Source organism: Poecilia reticulata, chromosome 14, assembly GCF_904066995.2.
Source record: "Poecilia reticulata chromosome 14, P_reticulata-male-v2, whole genome shotgun sequence".
NCBI classification, from domain to species: Eukaryota; Metazoa; Chordata; class Actinopteri; order Cyprinodontiformes; family Poeciliidae; genus Poecilia; species Poecilia reticulata.
The window spans coordinates 1,169,343-1,192,776 of record NC_088843.1 but is presented as its reverse complement, the minus strand read 5'-3'; the positions used below and the strand labels follow the sequence as shown (position 1 = coordinate 1,192,776).

The 23,434-nt window shown below is 40.0% G+C and overlaps 2 long non-coding RNA genes across 4 annotated transcripts in view; one reads left to right on the top strand and one right to left on the bottom strand.

Annotated features, from left to right (window-relative positions):
* The window catches only part of LOC145554811 (uncharacterized), a 337,275-nt gene that overhangs the window by 107,836 nt on the left and 206,005 nt on the right, over positions 1–23,434 (bottom strand). The gene's annotated exons all lie outside the window — the stretch shown is intronic.
* On the top strand, positions 13,735–22,346 carry LOC103475324 (uncharacterized). 3 transcript variants are annotated; one of them, XR_535318.2, is made up of 5 exons: positions 13,735–13,931; positions 14,403–14,493; positions 14,596–14,823; positions 20,069–20,180; positions 22,130–22,346. It is a non-coding gene; the product is annotated as an uncharacterized LOC103475324 (long non-coding RNA). The 3 variants fall into 3 exon arrangements; XR_014090968.1 differs by lacking the exon at positions 22,130–22,346 and adding an exon at positions 20,731–21,225; XR_535317.2 differs by lacking the exon at positions 22,130–22,346 and having other exon boundaries at positions 20,066–20,120.

The following is a 23,434-nucleotide window of genomic DNA, read 5'->3' as shown; positions in this document are numbered from 1 at the left end:
TGCTTTTATGTTGAATTACGTCAGTGTCTGTCCTCCATAAAAGCTCAATCTAAGCAGACAGAAAAATACAATAGGAAGCAACAAGGGACAATGGGAGTATTGTTTTAATCAAAGGAAGCATAAAACAGAAAAAGGAAGAAATGAAAAGAGGAAAAACGGATTATGGCAGCAGCACCGGCTGTGGGAATTGAATTCTTCTGAGAGAAACGTTTTCATTTTGTGTGCACACACATCTAAACCTGTCTGCAGCTCAGCGGGGGGCGTGTGCGTCTGTGTGGGCTTCGCTGGGCTTTCAGCAGCGTGGAAACTACCCAGTAAGGACTGGAGACCGAAACCCGAACCTAATGTCATGTTACAACCACAAACTTCAGGTTTTTACTGGGAGTTTTGTTTTTTTAAAAGTATCAGGAAACAAACATGTCACACATCTGGCCTCCCAGGAACAGGTGCACTGTAAAAACACAAAATCTTACCAAGTATTTTTATGTCTAGTTTTTAGTGCAAATATATTAGCACACTTAAAATAAGACAAAACTAACTTCTAGTAAGTTTTAGAAATAGGAGTTTGTTTCAAGTCTCTTATTCCTTAATATTAATAGTTAGATTATTTAATATACAGCCAGACGTTTCCCCAAATTTATGAATTAAATAATCTGCCAATAATCAACTACATTCTCATTAAATATGTCACTATGTGGTGATACACCTGCCATCTGAAGAAATTAACCACTTCTGACCAAAAACAACCAATCAGAGCGAGGGGGCGGGGCTTAGCTCTGTCAATCAACTGTTTATCTGCCAACTCCTGCTCACTAGCTTTAGCAATCACAACAGATGGAGAAGCTGTATGCTAGCAGAGAACTGGGGCCGCAGAGTTAGCGGGAATGATTGACAGCAGTAAGACCCGCCTCTTGGCTCTGATTGGCTGTTTCTCATTTGGAAGAAAGCATTAGATTTTTAAGTAACTGAGATTGGAACAACCAGAGGCATTAAAGGGGCAGTTTTACATGTTTTCCAGGCACATAAAGACACTTTATATCATAATAAAGTAATTATGTTACCTTCAGTTGTTATAAAATGCTTTATAAATCAAATATGAGTTAAAAGAAGCTTTACTTCCTGAATTAATGCTTTGGTTTAAAGGATTTAAAGGATTTCTCAAACATGCAAGAAAGAACCAGAGCAACACTCCAGGTATCACTGAGGGAATGCCATCATAACATGATAAAAAGATCCAAAAAGTTGATTTTACATAACACTGTTGCTGTTTGGACCGTTAATTATACTCAGGTTGGTCTTTAAACAATACATTTGGCAGCCCGATCTGGTTTTCCCACACCCTAACGGGACCAATTTGAGAGGTCGTGACCCTGTCGGAGCTCTGAGGCGCCGACAGCAGAGCTGAAAACATGCCGAGCACACGTATGATTAACTGAATAAAAGTGACAGGAAGCTCCTATCCCATATGGATAACCGGCCATGTGGAGAGCTGTGAACTGTGCGCTGCACACTTCAAACTTTTTCATGCACTAACTGTCTTGGACACAGAGACACAGTTGGCTTCTCCGCCAGGATGCCTCCAGTCCCTCCATTCTCCTTTACAGCTTTATTTGTTTTGTCATAAAAGCAAATTTTTGAAAATTGACACTTGCCGTAACGAGCATCTGTTTTTGCCATCTGTGGGCTATGCAAATTAAGCCGATGAATATTCAGACAGGACTGAGTTTAGACGCAGATTTCCTCAAGCTTGGTCTCAGTTGGTGGAGAGAATCAGGTGGGACAGGTGGAGATAAATCTCTGAATCGCTGCTCTCCACCCACCAGGCTTCTTCTTCTCTGCAAGCAGGCATATGCTGAATGAAAGCTCCACTAATTTGGAACAATTTATGGATTTTCCAAACATGACTGCTGTATTTATCCATTGCTCTGGATTCTCAGTAAAATGTTTGCCTCTTTTTATGTCCCAGCTGTTATCTACCGCCCACCTTCGTCTGCCTGAGTGAAGTTGATTCCCTCGTCTTCTTCACATTAGACGAAACTGGGGTCAAATGTTGGTGCAACGTTTGTGCAGCATCATTTTTGCTTTGAAGATATTAACAAAAGTTTAAAAGTCAAACGGCCAAGCAGCCCCCGCCATCCACATCACCACAATCTAATGTCAAATGTTGGTGCGGCAAAAAATATTTTGTGCTGCTATTATTTGAAAGATCTTAATAAAAAGGTTTCCAGAGGTCATCAGAGGTCAGCCAATGTTGACACATTTTGTTAAGATTTGAGTAAAGCTTGGGGGTGGGAGGAGCTGGTTGACCTTTTGACCTTTTTCGTTAACATCTTCAAAGGAAAAGCAGCGCGAAGGACATTTTTTGCAGCACAAACATTGCTTAGTTGATTGACACCAGTTTTGCCTGATTTGAAGAAGTTGTGTGGCTGGTTGACCTTTCATGACCTCTGGAAACATTTACTGACATCTTCAAAATGACTTCAAACGTTTTGACTCTAATCTTGTCAGATTTGAAGAAGGTGGCAGGAAAACTTCTCCGGTCGTTTGTCACCTCTCTCTTTCCGCTGCTATATTTTTCTCAAAAAGGTTCAACAAGTCTTTATTTTTCCAGTTTTTATCCCCTTTAATTCACTCTGCATTTTTCTTCTCTTACCTCTTCACTTAATTTCCATTTTTTCAGCTATCCCCATCTATTCACTTCCTCCCTACAGCAAGGCCGTCCCATGAATAATTCAGCCAAACTGCAGGATGATAATGGGAAATTAGAGGTGAGACTGTGTGGAACTGGTGTGTGTATGTGTGTAAAATTGCCAGATTTATTCCAGCCAGGAGGCGACTGCAAGGGCCTCTTTGTCTGTATAAATCACCTCAATAAAGTGACAGTTATGTCTGGAGTTGCAAAGTGAGGCTGAGCGACAGCTGATTTAGCAACCTGGCATGATGAGGAAGTGATTCACGTGCAGTTGTTACATCAACATTATCACAAACAGCATCAGGACCATCAGTGGAAATGCATCGTCTCAGGAGGAAGAGGGAGAAAATGTTACTCTGAGGTCCAGATGATGGGAGGACATTTTATCGCTTTCCTTCAAAAAATGACTAAATATTTAGGACAATATTAATCAGTGATGCACTGATCTGATATTAATATCGGTCCCGATATGATTTACTTTACATTATATTTAGATTTCTGAACCATTGGAATGAAAGTTAGTTGTTTTTACAGGATGGTCAGCCTTTAGGGTCATTATTATTTATTTCACTGAACAGATTGAAGTTGTTTTTACATGTTTGAACTTGTGAAGCTATAATTTGTCTGTGTTTTAAAAAATGAAACGTTTTAAGTGAATTAGCTGTTTTTCGGGAATTGAATCGTTATCTGCCGATACTAAACCTCAGATATCGGCATCAGTGAAAAATGTGGATCAATATATTCCTAATATTGATATTTATGTAAACTAAAAAATAGCTAAAAAGCAAATTACCTCCTCATTAAGTATGCAAAAATCAAACTGGTACTCCTTTAGACATGAACAAGGTATTTCCTAAAAATGAGACAAAAAAAAACCTCTGCTAATCTTTAACGCCCTGCATCTAAAGTTACTTTATTACATAAAATAACAAAGCATACTAATCACTAGGTCCAAATACTCTGTGCCGTTTCTATGCCAGGCTTCGTTGAGCTTTCTAGACTTCAGACTTTAAACACAAATAGCTTTAGTTTTATTAAACATCGATACCAATAATCACTTACAACATGTAACTGGGCCTGTCGCGATAAACGAGAAATTAATCGCACGATAAATTAAAGCTATCAACCTCATTTTAATTATCGGTTTTATCGTCTCTTCCTGTCTTTTTTTCTTTCTGTTGACACTGAATGAAAAAAGGCTCAGCTCCGGTGCTCTTCCTTAGTGTAATGTCCAGCACACACAACACGAGTTGTCAGCGGACTGTCGGCCCATTTGCAAAAACCTGATAGAAATCCCAGGTATAACGGTTCGATCGGGTTCGTCGTGCCGTGTGGTGTCCAGCCACATGGACACAAAATAATGGCTACAAGTCCAGTTAACTAATTTTAAAACCAGGCATTAATCAGTGCTTTACTAGAATCTACCTGTGATGCATGTGGCTAGTTTCAGCATAAAGTCCTGACTGAATGAAAATTATTATAACCTATTTATGTCACGTTAACGAAGAATAGCTGAAAACTTACCGGGTTCATCAACTGCGGTAGCGATTTGGCTCCAACTCCTCCCCTTGTCATTTCTATATTCTTTGCACGAAATGTTGAATAAATATTAATGTTTCCACATATCATCTCTGATGTCCGCTGGACTTCATGCTGCCGTGTCAGCTGTTTGGGATTCCCCTCCGTAATTTCCCCTCAGAAAGCAGGAGGAGAATCCGCGCTTTCTGATTGGCTACCTGTCACATTCAACGGGCTACATTGACGCTTCCAGTCGGGGGGAAAACCCCTGATTTAGATCTGAGCGGCCACGATGATCCACCGTAACCCACCACACACTGCAGGATGATCGGTTATGAATCACCAGTAGCCAACGATCTAGATTATCGTAAGGGGCAGAGGCGCAAAAAGTGGGTATGCAGGGTATGCAACGCATAGGGGCGCAGCACCAGAGGGGGCGCCAAAACCCCGTCTGGAGGGGGCGGCGCGCCGATGATGTTTTCCCGTACACTTTTGCGCGCCTTACGCTCCTTCACCTCGCGCACATAACGAGGTAAATGTAGCAAGTTTTACCCTTCACGTATCGTCGCCTGGGGGGGGCGGGGGCGGGGTGGGGGGGGTGCTGAGTGAGCGTCGCTCCTTCACCCTGACGTTCCTTCCCTCGGTCGGGGGGAGGGGGGGCGCCGATCTATGTTTTCGCATCCACCTGAATAATGTGTAGTTGCGCCACTGGTAAGGGGAAAATGGTGGCAAAAAAATCGTGTAGTATGAACTATTGCATTAGATAGTGGGATGTGCCCATCTTCTCTATTTAAATCTAGTGATTCCTGAAGGGCAACATAGTAAACAGACTTCATAATCTGCACTCTTGGTTGAATGCAGTATTTATTTCCACTTTGGTTTTATGTTGTTTAGTTTTTATTCAAGTACATTTTTTGTTAATGGAGACTGAGAATCCATTTTATATTTGTTTTTGGTTGTTTTGTTTGTTTAGTTTATCAGTTCCAGTGCTATGTGTTCTTTTGAAAATAAAGTGTATCTATGGCAGGAAATCGCATGTATTATTAGTAATTTCCATTAAATCAGTGTCAAAAGGTCTTGAAACAATATTATCGTTTATCGCAATAATTTTTTAGACAATTAATCGCGCTGTTATCGTTATCGTGACAGGCCTACATAAACTGAATCAACACTTAATCATGACTAAACTTGGTAAAATGTGATTAATATGTGAATGCTGTACGCTGACAGACCTTTAAGATCAGGGGCCCCAAACCTTTTCCTGAGGGCCACATAACGTTTCCCTTCTCTACTGGGGGCCGGAGTCAGTTTGTTACAGAAAAAGTGACGATTGCAGGAGAGCCTGGATGTAAAAATTCATTGTTTTCCAGAAAGCACAATCAAATAACCCTCTCTGGGTTCTTCACAGAAAAAAATCAAGGAAACAACACTAACATGTAGCTCAAGGAATCGCACACCGAACTCCGCCTTCAGCATTTCCAGTGCTTCCACACACTTTTCAGGTGGAAACGGGACCGCTGGGTTCTCTGCAGAGATGTTTTGTGTAGCAGGGAGATGGATGAAGCTGTGCTTTTTCACTTGTCCCAAAAGCAGCTCTAGTTTCACCTCAAATGCTTTTAAGGGCACCCTTTCGGGCATTCGGGCTTTAACTTCCTCCAATGAAAATCTGTCTTTCTGAACTTCTGTTTGAAAGTTTTCATTTCATCTGTTTTCATCACAATATGAACATTTTACATCAGTTGATATCAATAACTATTCACTGGTTTTAGCTTTAAATATGCCAAATGCTGCCAAATGAGTGTTGTGACCCTTCCTCTTTTATCTTCTTCTCATTTTCTCCTTTCATTCCACCTTGTTTTTTAAAAAAAATATTTTTCAGTAGTTATGAGGAAAAACATGAAACTGCCGAACGTCGAGTAGCGTGGCTCACCGAGTCGCTGGGAACCTGAAACTGCTGCAGCTCATGTTACAAAACAAGTTGTTGCTAGGTAACCAGAGAGTGAGTTGCTAGGTAACCAGAGAGTGAGTTGCTAGGTAACCAAAGAGTGAGTTGCTAGGTAACCAGAGAGTGAGTGAATTGATTCCACCAACCCTTCTTAGCTTTTTGAATTAAATTCAAATTCAAAAAAACTTTATTGATCCCAAAGGGAAATCAGATGTTGTTACTCACATCTGTTCAGATTGTCGATATTTATTGTTGAGATTGAAAAGTTTGTTTTTTTTAGAAAATTTCTGAAATTATTCACACAGTTTAGTGAAAATTTACTCCTTTTTCTCAAACATGTCCATTACCACAGCTATCGTTATTGTTAGAAAACTTTTTTAAAAAAACTTTAACATTTGGAGTTTATAAAGTCAAAAATATTTGACTTTTGGAAATTTTCTAAGTTTGAAAAGTTGAAAATTTCTTAGATTAATCTGAATTTCTGAGTTTTTCAGCAGAAATTAGCTCTTTTTTCCATCTGCAGTGGCGCTAGCATGCCATCGTTGCGATAGCAGTCGTTATTGTTTTACCTGCCAGCTGAACTGGCGTCTCTACTGCAGAATCAGCCTCTCAAAAGGTGACAGCAGAAAGAATCTATCGGGTTTTACTCTCTGAATGAAAGGCAAGTTTTCTCTGTTTGCTTTGTTTCGAGTGCTGCTGGGAATCTCACTCACTCTCCTTCAAGGCTTCATTTAACTAACTTAGAGTCTAAGCCGCACAAATCCATCCAGCTGGAGGTGTCTGCAGCGAAGCAACTGTCAGCTGGAAACTGGCCTCAGTTCAGCTAAATCCCAAAGAAGCAGCAGTGACAGAAAGGGACCCCGATGCAGAACTAACCAGAGGGGCACTTTGACAATAAAAGGCATCATCCTCTTTTATTCTCTCTTATTTTCACTGAACTGGAGCTCTTAGAAAAGGAAGGGTTGTGACAGGAATGAAAAAGAGGAAAAGAGCAAAAGGCTGTGAGCAGCAAATTAGACGTCAGTTTAAAAAATCTGGTCACATGTGGTAGAAATCAATCAATCAATCAATCAATCAAATTTTATTTGTACAGCACATTTCAGCAGCAAGGCATTTCAAGGTGCGTTACATAATTAAAAAACAAAATAAAAACAGCATGTGACATTGAATAACAGTAAGAGAGAGGAAGATTTTTGAAAATGATTGAGACTTTGATTTCAGTTTAACTGCTAAAAGGTAATAAAAAAGTGTGCAACCTCAGAAAACAACCTAAAACAAGATCACAGCCAGTTTGGCAAAGGATCTCTTCATGAGCCTCCATCACAAGGAGAATATCCAAACTGAAGATCAATTTCTCTGCTGCTCATTAAGAAAACATTTAATGGAAATAATGCCATTAAGATTGATAGACCTTTTAGTCTTATCAATCAAAACGTGTTGATTGATGGGCTAAAAAAGTTGGTATTATTGTTTGTTAATGGGAAACTTTGGCTCAGATCTTATTTGTTAGACCTGGAGCCGTTTGTGCTTTTGGCAGTCACATGTAGGGTTCCTCAAGGCTTCACTCTAGGACCACTTTTATTAATAATTTAGATGCAGTACTGCAACATTTCATACAAGATATGATGATGACACACAGCTTTATGTTTCTTTGTGATAACATGAGCACAACCGTAGACGATCACTAAGCTGGCATCGAGCCACGATGACTAGCGTCGGTTTCAACTGTTGTCAGCATAACTTACTACATCGTAAATGTACGCCTGACTCATTGTCAACACTTTTGACAACTCGATAACAAGATCCTTCTTGGAAATGAGATCTAGATCTCAACAGGGTTACCTGGTGGAATAAAGGAAATAAAAGAAGATCAGGAAAAAGTTTTAATTAAGAAAAACGTAGCGAGTGAGAGAGAAGCAGAGTTACGCTAGCTGGACTATGACAGCTGTAACATGTTGTGTAACGTGCTGCAGAATTTATGTTTATCGACAGAAACTCAGGGGAGCAGGTGTTTAAATGAGCTAATCACCACTGTGTGTTAGCTTAGCCGCTCTAGCTAATCTATCACAGCGATCAATTATTAATAATCACAAAATAAGCATCAAGCCTGAAAACATAAAACTGACTGAATGTTCTGCTCTTTGTGAGGAAAATGTTTGGGTGTTTATTGGTACATGTACATCAGTGTAGGACGGCGAAGTCCTAGCGCAAAAATTGACGTGACAGGTGGACGGAGCCTGGTGCTGCAAGGTTGGAGACCTTGTCCTGTCGGGAGACGGGGCCTGGATAACACCTGGATAATACCTGGATAACACCTGGATAATACCTGTTATATTCGTGCTTGATAAAGACAGACGAAGTACCAAGTGTTATGTCCAGATGCTTTTATTAAAGCATCTTTCTTCAAGGTCTGCTCACCAACATGCTCACAGGTGTATCAGCATCAACTCATTAAGACTCTCTACTTCTATTGTCAAGTTCCTTACATTTATACATTCTCATGAACTCATGCTCGCCACCTGGTGGACATAAACATAATTCATTCAATCATGACATCCTCCTTTCTTTAAAGTAAGAACGTTACAAAAAGAATCCTATCAAAGAACAACATACATTGCATGAGACAGTTACCACATCAAATAAACAATAGACATAACTTCTTTTTTTTTTTTCCCTTTTTTTTTTTTTTTTTTTTATAAGTTCAGTCTGTCAGGTTTTTTCACCACTCTGGTAGATCTTCTCAACACAGGTAGATTGTCCCCAAGACTGTCACAGGGTGTTCCAGTGATAGGTGATTCAGTCGTAGGAATCCTCTGTGAATCCTTAGAAACTTCACTCGACTCCACCACAGGCTGTAATGGAGTTAACAAACTGCGCCGATTTCGTCTCAGAACTTGTCCATCTTCAGTTTTCACTTCAAATGAACGTGGTGCTACTTCTTGCAGAATAGTTGCTTTAGTTTTCCATCCCTCATCATCCCAAATCCTAACTGGATCTTTGTATGACAGTGAAGGTAGAATCTTAGTTGATCTGTCATAATATGACTTTTGTTTTACTTTCTGCTTTCTTAACTTGTACTCCAACTTTGATGAGTTCTTTGCTTTTTGTTCATTACTAACGTAACTTGGCAAAGTTGTACGAATCTTCCGATTCATCAAAAGTTCAGCAGGTGAAAATCCACATTGTAACGGTGAAGATCTGTAGCTCAATAAAGCTAGATACGGGTCAGAGTTACTATGTGCAGCTTTCTTCAGAAGTTGCTTAAGAATATGAACTCCTTTCTCCGCTTTTCCATTCGACTGTGGATAATGTGGACTTGATGTTACATGTTTGAAGTCATACTGTTCTGTAAACTCTTGCCATTCTCTGCCTCTAAAACATGGTCCATTATCACTCACCACAATATGTGGAATGCCATGTCTTGCAAAGATTGATTTAGCATGTGTTATGACACAGTTTGATGACATATTAGCTAATAGAGCCATTTCCGGATAGTTTGAAAAGTAATCAATGATCACTAAGTAGTTTTTTCCTTTAAAATGAAACAAATCCAGTCCTACTTTCAGCCATGGTGATGTTGGAATGTCACTTATTATCATAGGTTCTTTACTCTGTTTATTTCTAAATGTCTGACATGCATCACATTTACTGATTAGCGTCTCAATGTCCTTATTCAGTCCAGGCCAGAAGACAGATTCTCTAGCTCTTCTTTTACATTTTTCAATGCCTAGGTGACCCTCATGTATCCGTTGCAGAATGTCCTGTCTTAATCCTTGTGGAATCACAATTCTGTTGTTTTTCAATAACAGTCCATTCACAACACTTAGATCAGCTTTAACTTTGAAAAACTGTGAACATGAGCCTATTGGCCATCCTTCATCCATATTCTGCATGACCAACTGTAACTCTGTGTCTTTAGTTGTTACCTCAACTATTTCCTTTAACTTGCTGTCTGACACAGGCAACACAGTGGACACCATGTTCACATGACGCTGAATATCCTCTTCTGTTGAACTTACACCATTGTCTGTAGGAGCTCTGGATAGAGCATCAGCAAGAATCAGATGTTTCCCTGGAGTGTAAATCAGTGTAAAATCATACCTTTGCATCTTCATCATAAGCCTCTGAATCCTTGGTGACATCTCATTCAGGTGTTTTTTGATGATTGCAACCAAGGGTCGGTGATCTGTTTCAGCTACAAAAGATGGTAGACCATACACATAGTTATGAAACCGTTCTAGTCCATAAGCCAGCCCCAAGCATTCTTTTTCTATTTGTGCATATTTGCACTCAGCTTTGGTCATGGCTCTGGACGCATAAGCCACTGGCTTCCATTGTTCATCTTCAGCTTGAAGAAGAACTGCTCCAAGTCCATCTTTTGAGGCATCTGTAGACAGTTTAATCTTTTTAGTCGGATCGTAAAAGGTAAGTACTGGTTCTGTAGTCAAATAGTTTTTTAGTTCCCTCCACTCTTGTTCATGAAGTTCTGTCCACTGGAATTGACTATCATTGGTTAAGAGTCTGCGAATGTTTGTCATCTTTGCACTCAGATTGGGAATGAATTTTCCTATAAAATTGATCATACCCATGATGCGCAAAACACCTGTTTTGTCCACAGGCTGTGGCATCTTCAAGATGGCTTTTATTTTGTTGTCATCTGGTTGAACACCTTGGGCAGACAGTTTGTCACAGAGAAACATAATTTCTTTGACAGCAAACTCACATTTATTTTTATTGAGCTTCAGTCCATTTTCCCGTATGCGCTCCATGACGCGTCTCAATCTGTCATTGTGTTCTTGAGCTGTTGATCCCCAGATGATGATGTCATCAATGTAGACTCTCACTCCTTCCAGTCCTTCAATGATCCGCTCCATCGCTCTATGGAATATTTCTGGTGCAGATTTTATTCCAAAAGGAAGTCTTAGAAAACAGTATCTTCCAAAAGGTGTGTTAAATGTACAATACTTGGTACTGCTTTCATCCAACTTCACTTGCCAAAACCCTTGTGCTGCATCTAGCTTGGTGAAATAACTTGCTCCCGCAATTTCACTGATTATTTCCTCTCGAGTAGGTATTTGATAATATTCTCTCCTGATGTTCTCATTCAGATCTTTTGGATCCATACACACTCTTAATTCTCCATTCTTTTTCTTGGTAACCACAATGGAATTAACCCAATCAGTGGGCTCTTCCACTTTCTGAATGACTCTCAACCTGGTCATTCTCTCCAACTTTTTTCAACCCCTCTCGTAAAGGTACTGGAATACGACGTGCAGCATGAACTACAGGCTGAGCATTCTCTCTCAGCTGAATCTTGTATGTGTAGGGTACAGCACCTAATCCTTGAAAAACATCCTCATATTCTTGAATCATGGCATCAACAGAGTTATTAGGTTCAGTCACTTTAGTGTTTATGTGATAAACTCTTTTCACCAGTCCAAGTTCTTCACAGGATTTATCACCTAAAAGTGACTCACGATCCTCCCTTACAACTGAGAAGAACACAAGATGTTTTGTTCCTTTAACTGTCACATTAAGCTCACATGTGCCAATGCACTCAATTAATTGTCCATTATAGTCTCTTAGGCCCGATTTTACTTCTTTTATGTGAGGTTTAACTTGCATTTCTTTTATATCAGACATGCTTATGAGATTAGCCTTAGCACCTGTGTCCAATCTGAACTTGATTGTAATTCCATTTATCAACAAAGGAATTGTCCATTTATCATCTCTGTCCACATACTGCACTTTTTCTGACTCATTTTCACAGTTCACAACACCAATAAAGAATGTGTCACTTAAGTCAGTTTCATCTACTAAGTTTACACGATTCCTCTTTTCTTCTTTTCTCTTCATAAAGCATTGCTTTGCGAAATGATTCTTTCCACGGCAATTCAAACACTGCTTACCATAAGCAGGACATTGTCTCACTTTATGCCGTGACCCGCAGCGCTTACAGTTGATAATGACTTCCTCTTGCAGCTGTCTCGTCTGAGCATGGCGTTTCTTCTGGCAGGACACCGCTCCCACTGCCACTGTTCCGTCACTGTACTGTGAAGTAGTTCCTGAAGAAAGTTCAGAAAATGTCCTCACTTGCTGTAGAGACAGTTCGCTTGCCCGGCACATCTTTACAGCTGTTTCCAGGGTCAGATCCACTTCTCTCAGCAGTCTCTCTCTGAGCTTCCCATCACGCACTCCAAAGACGATCTGATCTCTGACCATCGAGTCCTTCAGCAGGCCAAAATTGCACGACTGAGCTTTTACTTTCAAGTCTGTCAGAAAGTTATCGAAATGTTCATGCTGGGTCTGCATCCGAGAACGAAACACGTATCTCTCATAACATTCATTCTTCTTGGGTGAACAGTGAGCGTCAAATTTACTCAGTACAACATCCAACTTTTCTTTGTCTTCCGCTTCATCAAACACAAATGTGTTGTAGACTTCCAAAGCCTGCGCTCCCGCTATGGTCAGCAACATCGCTACCTTTCTTGGCTCCGGCTTTGTCTCCAATCCCATCGCGGCGACATACAGTTGAAAGCGTTGTTTGAAAGCACGCCAGTTCTCATCCACGTTTCCCGTCAGCTTCAAGCTCTCCGGTGGTTTCAGCTCCATAGTCGGCTTCTTAGTTTACTCCTGACACCATGTTATATTCGTGCTTGATAAAGACAGACGAAGTACCAAGTGTTATGTCCAGATGCTTTTATTAAAGCATCTTTCTTCAAGGTCTGCTCACCAACATGCTCACAGGTGTATCAGCATCAACTCATTAAGACTCTCTACTTCTATTGTCAAGTTCCTTACATTTATACATTCTCATGAACTCATGCTCGCCACCTGGTGGACATAAACATAATTCATTCAATCATGACAATACCCTTGTTAAACGGACGGCGGAGTCCGGCGACAACAGGCGCTTAAATTCCGTAACAAAAGTATGTTTTTATCTTTTTTTTTTTTAATCTTTTTTTTTTCTTTTTCCAAAATCGCTTTCTCTTTCTTACTGTTTATTCAATGTCACATGCTGCTTTGTAAAGCACCTTGAAATGCCTTGCTACTGAAATGTGCTATACAAATAAAATTTGATTGATTGATTAATGTAGCGGCGTTGTTGTCAGTTGCTATGGCAACAAGTCATAGAGAGGGAAAGAAAAAGTGGTTCTGAGTTTTTCTTTAACGGTTTTTCTGCGTTATTTTTCCCTTTGCAGCTTCGTCTCCAGGTTTCATTTAGATAACGGTTCAACTGAGAAGAAAAGAATCGTCTTCTTAATGTGTTAGCGCAACACGTGTTAGCACAACACATGTTAGCCTAACACCTGATAGCACAACACATGTTAGCCTAACACCTGATAGCACAACACATGTTAGCACAACACATGTTAGTCTAACACCTGTTAGCACAACACAAGTTAGCCTAACACATGTTAGCACAACACATGTTAGCCTAACACATGTTAGCACAACACATGTTAGCACAACACATTAGTGTAACACATGTTAGCAATACACGTTAGCACAACATGTTAGCACAACACATGTTAGCACAACAAGTGTTAGCGCAACACATGTTAGCACAACATGTTAGCACAACACATGTTAGCACAACACATTAGTGTAACACATGTTAGCAATACACGTTAGCACAACACATGTTAGCACAACACATGCGCTAACATGTTGAACGGGTCTTTATCCTCAGTTTTGTATGCAGATACACATCATGACCAGAGATAAGCTAGCAGAGGATGTTTCACTGCTAAGAAAACTTGTGTCATCAAGGTGAATTTTAATTTAACACATAAAATCTACCAAGACTTATACCAGGTGCAACTTTTCCTGGAAATAATATTCATTGACAGCTGTGGTTTAAAACAGAAAACTGGGTCTGTAATGGTTTTTCAGCGTTGAATTGATCAAACATTCCTCACATTTTAATACAATCAGGGATCTGTGGACCAATATGGAGGCTCACCTGAAGCCCAATACCACAACACTCCTTCAGGGATCTGGTGACGTCCATTCCTCAACAGCTAATGACTCTTTCGGTAGAAAAAGGTCACAATAGCACAGTTTTACACAGATGTTCATTACAAAAAGCAGGATCGATGTAAGATTAACTAACTTAGAACCTTAAATGTCAATTTCCTGTGTTCTCTGGAGGCTCATTAAGTTGAAAGTATCTTTAAAATCTCTTGAATTATTATTCTGCTTCTGTTCTAAGCTTCTTTTTTTATACTTTCTCATCCCCAGAGATCAAACAAAGGTTGTCTCAAGATGATGAAATCACAGTGAAGGATGTTAGACAGAGAAATCTGTCAGAAAACAAAATTCTGGCTTCAGGGTGGGTACCAGAAAAAACTGATCAGAGGTTCAGCCTCGAGGTAATAAAAATATAACTTCTTTCTTCTTGAAAGTCAGAATCTCTTCATTTTTTCTGTTGTAGTGCAGAATGTCTCCCTCGTCCTTCATGTTGTTGGGAGGAGGCTCCTGCATGGCACCATAGGAACTTTTGGACCGGCCGCTCATGCCTGCATCCACCTCTGTTTACTGAAAGCTGTGCACAACTCTGATAGAGCTGGAAATCACTGCGGGCCGCAGCCTGCAGGAGCCTGGCAGGAGTTCAGCCACAAAGCTTTACATGAGCCGATCATCTGAAAACGGGAAGAATCAGGTAACAAAGAGGAACCATGGAGGAGGGGTGGAACCGATGAACGGTTCCTCTTATCGGTGCCCGTAATGTGTGACCCATTAGCTTATTGTTAGTGAAATATTCTTACATTTTGATGAAAAAGTTCTCCGCTGGCAGTTTGTAGCAAGACATTTTTCACGTTATGAATAAAAACAGTTTGAAAGTAGCACCAGTACATTTAAAACAAATTGACTCAAAACAAGCTCACATCTTGCTGAAGATTGTAAATAACTTTTACTTTATTTAAAGTGCACTATGAGATTTGCACTAGAAAATAAACCAAAAACACTTTTGAGTTTTTACAGTGTAGTGCTACAAAATGACATTCTAATTGTAGATCATGAGATGCTGTTATTTTATGATGTCAGATTTATGATATTCTCAGTTCTGGAGAAAGTGAGGACCAGCATCTGATTTCCATTCAGCTTCTAAAATCAGATTTACAGTCATCCTTCCTGGTGCTTCAGTACCAACCTGCGACTGAGCGACACAGACCTCCAAAAGCAAAATTCACTCAAATGTCCCCTTCATCGCTCGTGAGTCAAACATGGAGCCACCATGAGGATATTTCTGTACCAGCAAAAAGCTGAATATTCAAACTCCTTCGTCTGTCAGGCGGAGCTCATCCTAGACGTGTCAGTAATTAATCTAATAAGCTCAAACATGATTTTACCGGACAGTACATTAAGCCTTTCCTCATCTTTTTTTAAACTAGAGCGAAGCAGCATAGATATTATTATTCAAAGGAATATTATTCATCATCATTTTTAAATCATTAAAGCTTTCAGATGAATAAAGATGATGAGATCCCAGAGAAACCGCAGTCAAATGCTGCCACTCCAGAAAGGAAGGAACTGTACTTAAAAAATTAAAACTTTAAAGCAAATTGAAACAGCAAAGTTGACGCGCTTTGAAGAAAAATTACTTTGTATTATGGTAATAATCCAGAACAGGGTCGTTTTTAACTCAAGTCCTAAACCTAAATGTCCCTGTAATGATAAAGCAGGTCTTGAATTTCAGATGGTTTTGTGATTTTTATGGGTCACTAGTGTAGAAAAACGTCTACCAGTGTCGTACTTATTTCCTGATAGGCATCTGAATGTGTCACACAGCTCATTATGTATTTTTTCTGATGCATTAAACATCACTGGCTCTCTGAGGTGTTTAAATAAAAAGCTTTGCTCCTGGCGTGAAATGAAATGAGACAAATATCCGCAGTCGTCTCCTGAGGGTTTTACATCTTTTAATATAGAATTCTCCGCCTTATTTGGAAAGTGGAAAGAAATAAAAAAATGATTCTGTTTCACTCTACGGTCTATACAGAACAAGTTCGTTACATTTCTTACACAAAATCGCTCTTGGATGATGAGATTTCAGTCTGCTCAGTTTTAGGGTCTCTGTCACTTTAAATCCAAACAATCTGTAGCTGGCCACGCCCCCAACTCAATACTACAATCACACATGAAAATAGCTGCAAACAGATGTGCAAATACACAACTGTACATCTTTGAAAAGCAGAAGTGGAGCCTCCTGTTCAACCAACCAGAAAGCAACTTGTCTTTTCCAGCAGCCATTGTACAGCAGGAAAACCAGCCGACCACAGATGGTGGAGCTCAGCTGTGGTTGCTAGGTAACGGGGCAGTCCCTGCTGATTTGACATTCAGACACTAAAAAACATGAATTTATCTTCAAAAAACGACTGAATGTTGTTTTTTTAGCAGTAGCGACTCACATGAAAGTACAAAAATGTGCAAAATGTGAATTATTAATTTAATTCCTTACTTTACTTCAGATTATTTCTATTTAATATCAGAATAATGTTTTTAGAGAAGTTTGCATAAAGTAACATTAAAATGCCTCTAAGAATTAAGAATGAATTCAGTAAATATGCTCCCATCTTGTCCAGCCACCATGTTGGATTACAGTCTCTGTGTTTAACCACCTTTCATTTGTTGCTGGGATTGTTGGAAAAACAAAAGTTTTTCACCATAATAACATTCAGAGATTAAAGGTGGAAGAAAACCACTGAAACCATTAGCGTTATGTTCTGTTGCTGCAGGAGGGACTGGTGCGCTTCATAAATCAGCATGAGGAAAGAACATTAAGCGTAAATATTGAAGCAATATGTAAAAACAGGGCAGCGCTTATGGAAAGCTGCAAACTTAACTGCTTGAGAAGAACACGGTCATTGTTTTATTTCCTTGTAATTCATGTAAAGCACTCTGAATTGCCTCGTTGCTGAAGATGTGCTGCATAAATGAAATCACTCGCTCATCTGGAGCCAAATCTAAAATGCTAATACGTAGCATTAGTGAGACGTCCGTTTCACTTCGTGGCGTTTAAAGCTTTATTCTTTGCTGTAGCTGTTTTTTTAAATTAAAGTTTCTGTGTTTCTGTCTAACAGAAAGGCATCTTTCTCCTGACGGGGCTTTTAAACGCGATACAAACTAGCTAAAATATTTTCCAGTGAACATCATTTTTCCCACCTTGCCCCCATTTATATTTACCGTGGGATCGTGGCAGCTCCATTACTCGAGGTCAAGGCTCTGTGCAGGGAAATGGAGATTAACTCCGAGCAATTAGAGAAGTGAAATTCACTGGCAATGTTTGTTATCCTGCCCCTCTCAGTCTGGCAGCGGGGATCAGCCAGTGAAATATGGATGTACATTCAATATTTAACGTAGGGACATCAAAGTAGGCCGCAGCCTGGGAGCACGGCTAAAGAATGAGGCAACTTCAGGTTAGGAATGAACACGTTAACAGGAAGATGCTGCTGCTCATCGCATTTCACAGACAGGAAGTTGGTTTTACGCATTAATCACACGCTTTAGCTTCAGCCTGTTCCTTTCTTTGCTAAATTATGAATTTGTAAATCAGTGTTTTGTTTTGTTTGTTTGTCTCCTGTGTGTAATGTTTAATAATTTACCAAAATAAAGTGAAACTCAGTTTGATATTTCTTAATGTACGTTTAAAATCTAGGAAGATTCTTCAAAAACAAAACCGACTCGGCATAAAAGGTTTGAAACTAAATAGCTGGAAAACGTATCATGATATAAGCGATACCAGTCGATATCGATAATTATTGATTAGTTTTTTTTAATCACTTATAAAGGCACAGGGGTGAAACCTCAAGTTGCTGTTGCTAGGCAACCGAAGTTGGGCGGAGCTTGAAACTGCTTCCTCCCCAGCAGGCTGTTGCTAGGCAACCAAAGAGCGAATCAGTTAGTTAGTTGAACCAACCTAGCTTAGCTAGCTGAGCGCTTACAGAGTTTCCCTGCCTACATTTCCCAGAATGCTGTGCGGTTCTGGATTCAGAGTTCAATGAAATCATTGAATGTATAATCATCATACGTATTATATTATTAAATCTGTCACATGCTGTTTTTATTTTAATTATGTAAAGCACTTTGAAATGCCTTGCTGCTGAAATGTGCTATACAAATAAAATTTGATTGATTGATTATATATTGATCATGTGTCTGTCGATTCTGATTCATTGTCCTGTCTGACTGTGATTTTTTAAAGTTACACCTTTGATTAGGACTGGTTTAAACATACAGCAAGCAAGAATTTCTGATACACTGTAAAAACACAAAGTTAATTTTTCTCTAGTTCTAGTCCTAATATCTTTGTAAACTTGTAATAAGATAAAACTGATTTAGAGGTAACTCTTCAGCAACGTATACGAGCCTGACTTAAGTCAATTATTCCTTAATATTGATTAAATAGTTTTTATCACTGATAGAAAAATGTTTTGTTATAAGTGAAATGATCTGCTAATGGAAATATTTCTATTTCCTCAACATTAAGTCATTATTGACTTAAAAAAAACTCATATTTCTTGTTGAAAAGTTACTTATAAGTCAGTTTTATCTTATGCAAGTCAACTAACACATTTGCACTAGAAACTAGACCAAAAACACTTGGTAAGATTTTGTGTTTTTACAGTGTAGGTTTTGAAAATGTGAAACAAAAACAGATTTCCTGATTTAAAATGATTTGAACAGCCAACAATAAACTATCACATTAAAATATGAGATGCATCATTAAATTGCTCTTAACATCAATGAATAATAATGAATAATAACAGAAAAGGCTTGGAAAATGTTTTACAGCTGCTGTAAATATTTATATTAATAAATCTGTGGAGGTGGGCTGCACAGTGGCGCAGTGGGTAGAGCTGTTGCCTTGCAGCAAGAAGGTTCTGGGTTCGATTCCCAGTCTTTCTGCATGGAGTCTCCATGTTCTCCCTGTGCATGGTGGGTTTTCTCCAGGTACTCCGGTTTCCTCCCACAGTCCAGAAACATGACTGTCAGGTTAATTGGCCTCTCCAAATTGCCCCTAGGTGTGAGTGTGTGTGTGCCTGGTTGTCTGTCTCTGTGTTGCCCTGCGACAGACTGACGACCTGTCCAGGTGACCCCGCCTCTCACCCGGTACGTTAGCTGGAGAGGCAGCAGCACCTCCTGACCCCACTGAGGGACAAGGGTGTCAGAAAATGGATGGATGGATCTGTGGAGGTTTTGTTGCTGCTTTGCTGTTCAAGTGGCTGAACTCCATCCGCTCACAGCTGTGGAAGTTTTTACATAATCACCTGTGGCAGGTGATCCCACAGCGATGCTCCCCGAAATAAAAGGTCTCACAGCCATGAAGGGCTGAGCAGCGACTAGTAATGCTGTTTACACCAAAACGGCTCTGTCACCACTGGAGCAGCCTCTCTGTGACACAGATTAACTTAATCTCATGTCAGAGCTGCAGTGGAAATGTCACTTCAGAAAACCAATTCTGGGATTTCCTTTTTCAAACATGGGAGAAAAAAAAGAAGCAAACAGGAGTAAAGCGAGTTTCCACCAGAAAAGGGACAGGTGAGCCAACACCTGGTCTGACATCCAGTGACGTGCAAAAGTATTCACACCCCTTAAACTTTTCCGTATTTTGCCACATTATAGCAACAAAATCAAATGTGTTCCATTGAAATTTAATGTGGAAACACAAAGTAAATTGTGAAGAAGAAAGAAAATTATACAAAAAAACAAACCAAATATCTTTGATCTAGTTTCTACTGCGAATCTTTTACTCTTGAAATCAAACTAAACTAACTCACAAGTAACTTTTCAGCAACAAACAGGAGCTTGTTTTACGTCAGTATTCTTTAATATTGATGATAAAGATATTTTTCCACATCATTTCACTTCTGATATTGTTCCCATGCGGCGCTTCTCTCCAGCAGGTGACATGGAGGCGGGTGGAGCCAGAAAAGGAGCAATATTAGAAGAAAACCTAAAGGTCAGAGGCTTCCAGCAGGACGACGACCCGAAGCACAGAGCCAGGGCTGCGATGGGGTAAAATATAACACATTCAACTGTTAGAATGGTCTAGTCAAAGTCCAGACTCGATAGAGAATCTGCTGTCCACAAATGCTTTGCATTGAATCTGATTGAGCTTGAGATGTTTGGCAAAGAAGCAAAAACTTCAGTCACTAGATGATCGAACCCTAAAGACTAGCAGCTGGAAAACAGCAAACACAAAGTGTTGACTCAGGGGGGCTGGATAATTTTGCACACCGCACTAAAATGTTTTTACTTTTCTTTCTTTTCACAATCGTATCCCACGTTGTGTTGCTTTTTCACATTGAATTCTAATGAGGTATATTTATGTTTGTGGTTTAATGTGAGACAATATGGAAAAGTTCAAATTCCAAAACTTTTACAAGCCCTGGCTGGATCTTTCTTTAACTCCTTCCTTGCTTTTCTGTTTTCCTATGTTGAGTTTGAGCTCAATCGTGTCCTTTTTCCAATCTGATGCATTAAAGGTTTCATTCTTTACCTTTTCTTTGTGGCATCCAAGCGTTTCCTGAAGTACAAACCAGGTTTTACCTTTCGGTTCTCCCAGGTGAAACCAATGAAGCTCCTCTCCGGAGCGTCCTTCCTTTCCCAGCCGGGATTTCTTCTTGCCTTTTGCCAAACTCCAGGACGCTGAAAGTCGGCCATTTATCACAGCTGCAGGGCTTCACCACGTGACCCCAAAGCATCGGAGCGGCCGTAAATCTGAAACGCACGGGGGGCATGTTTCACTCTGCGAAGGAAAGGGTCAGGAAATATCGAGTACTTTGTCAAGACAGGAGCATCTGGCATAACGAGGCGGCGCGTTCTCAGCTAATTAATGGAGGCATAACTACATTTCTACAGCGAGGCAGAACGTGGATTTATTGTTTTCTGCTTGTTATTATGACTTGTGGATCAGATACTGGATCAATTTTCATGACTTTAAGGTGGCAGCCCAGTTAATTAATCGCTGTCTGAAACAGACATTATAAAGCCGTCACTCCTGTGTGAAATATGATCTTTACGGTAGAAAGTGGGAAATTAAATTTCATTTATATAAAGATATTTGTGTTTGTATTTGATCATTTATGTTCTGCACAAGTCTCTCTCTCTCTTTTCTGGCCTAAAACATATTTTATGAAGAAAGAAGAGAAAATTTGTTTTCACCAAAATCACTTTTAGCAAAAAAAACAAACTTGGGGCTTTATTTTAGGACGGTGACGATGTTTTTAGAAACTCTTATTGTTTAACAGAAGCTGAATGAAATAACCAGGATCCATCAAACACATATCTGTTACTTCTTTCAAGTCCGACTTTAAGGAAGGTTTTGTGACGTTTGATTTATAACCCATTGGCCTAAAAACCTTAAAGAGGATTACAGTAACAGACTTAGTGAGACGGCAGGTTTTGTTTTTGAGTAAATCTACATGCAATGAAGAAAAAAACATATTTAAAAGTCTTTTTTCAACAGATTTTGAGTCCAGAACAGGCGTCATTTTACGTTCTCGTGGTTTCAGTGTTGAAATCATTTCAGGAAAGTCATAACTAACCGTAAGAAAAACGATGATAATGGAGCGAAAAAGCAGCACCTCAGTTCCTGAGGTGAACATTCATCTCAACAAGCTGCACTCAGAAACAGATTTCTGGATGTAGATTCTTCCATACGATCCTGCTGAGTCTGCGCTGACGTCTCCTGCAGAAGTATTCAACCAGAAGTGAGAGCTCAAAAAAACAAACAGAGCAGATGAATTAAAACTGCAGGATTAAAGGGATTATAGCAGCGGAGACGCTCTGAATATTTTAAGTCACGGTGGGCAGAGAGAGGGAAGGACTAACAGGAGCTACTAATACACACTTAATAAATGTTTTGTTCTTAATAACAGCGGGAAAAGAACAAATTTCTGCCTGTCATTATTTTATAGCTTAAAAAGCTTCATTTTCTGTCCTCACTTCCTTCCTCTCCTCAGCCTTTTCTGTCTCTGCGGAAGATGAAAGCAGAAAGTCAGAAGGAGGTTCAAATTACGTAGAGGCCAGAAGGATCTGGGAACTGGAGGAAGCTGAGCAGAAGAAAAGGAAAAGGATAAATCAACGTGATGCATCAGGAGGAGGGAACTGGAAACAACACAAACGCATGGAGGGAGGATGACAGAAGACAATGAATGCATTAAAACCTGAAGTCACGTCGCAGGTGGTCGACCTTCCCTTCCCGATTTAAGGTAACCTGTTATGCAAAACTCACATTCTGCACGTTTTGTTCTTCAGTTTGAGTCTCTACTGCACAAGCAAAAACAGCCCAAGACTTTTAAAAAATGTATAAGTTAATGGCAATAAATATATGCTTATTTTGGTTTCTGGAAAATATAACCCCAGCAAAGCCAAATCCGTTACCTAGCAACCCCAACAGAGCTCAGCCCGTTACCTAGCAACCCCAACAGAGCTCAGCCCGTTACCTAGCAACCCCAACAGAGCTCAGCCCGTTAGCTAGCAACCCCAACAGAGCTCAGCCCGTTACCTAGCAACCCTCAGCTGGTTTTCCCGCTGCACAATGGCAGCTAGAAAAGACAAGAGCTTTGTTGAAGATGCCATCATAAAACCCTGACCGTCGGTGGGCGGAGTTAAACGTGTGTGAAGCAAGACGGCATACAAACCTAAACCAGGTACAGTTCTGTCAGGAGGAATTGGGCAAAACTCAGGCAACCTATACGTAGCTACCATGTGACAACACACTTCCGTAAACTTTGTAACTGGGAGCCATAAACAAGCCACAGGCTTAGAACTAGCTCTCGCATGTCTAATTTAAACAATATAAGTATGTTAGAACTACTTGAGTACTCGACCCACCTGTGTAATGCTACTGCAGTACTTCCTGCTGAGCTAGCAAAATTAGCTTAGCTGAAGTAGCTTTTACCTGCTAGCTAAGACGGACATGTAGCCTAAGGGTTTGTTGCTACATGTTCTCACTCTGCCAGTCACCACCTTGTTACTCACACAGAGTTTGTACAAATCTGTCCGAACCCTGAAGGTTTGAAGCTCCTCCATGGTGAAAACGCTCCACCTGCTCACTGGGTCATGAACTACATCACAGTCTGAGCCTGGAGGCAGCTAGTCTGACATGTCTCCATTCTCCGTCTTATATTATGTATCTCATATATCAGCAGCCATGTTGTTCATTTATCTTTCTCTCGCACATCGGTTAAGAGTGTCCACATATTCTTTTTGTTGGGCCTCAAAGCCATGGTTCATCTATTCATTGCGCTGCGTTTGCCTACCAA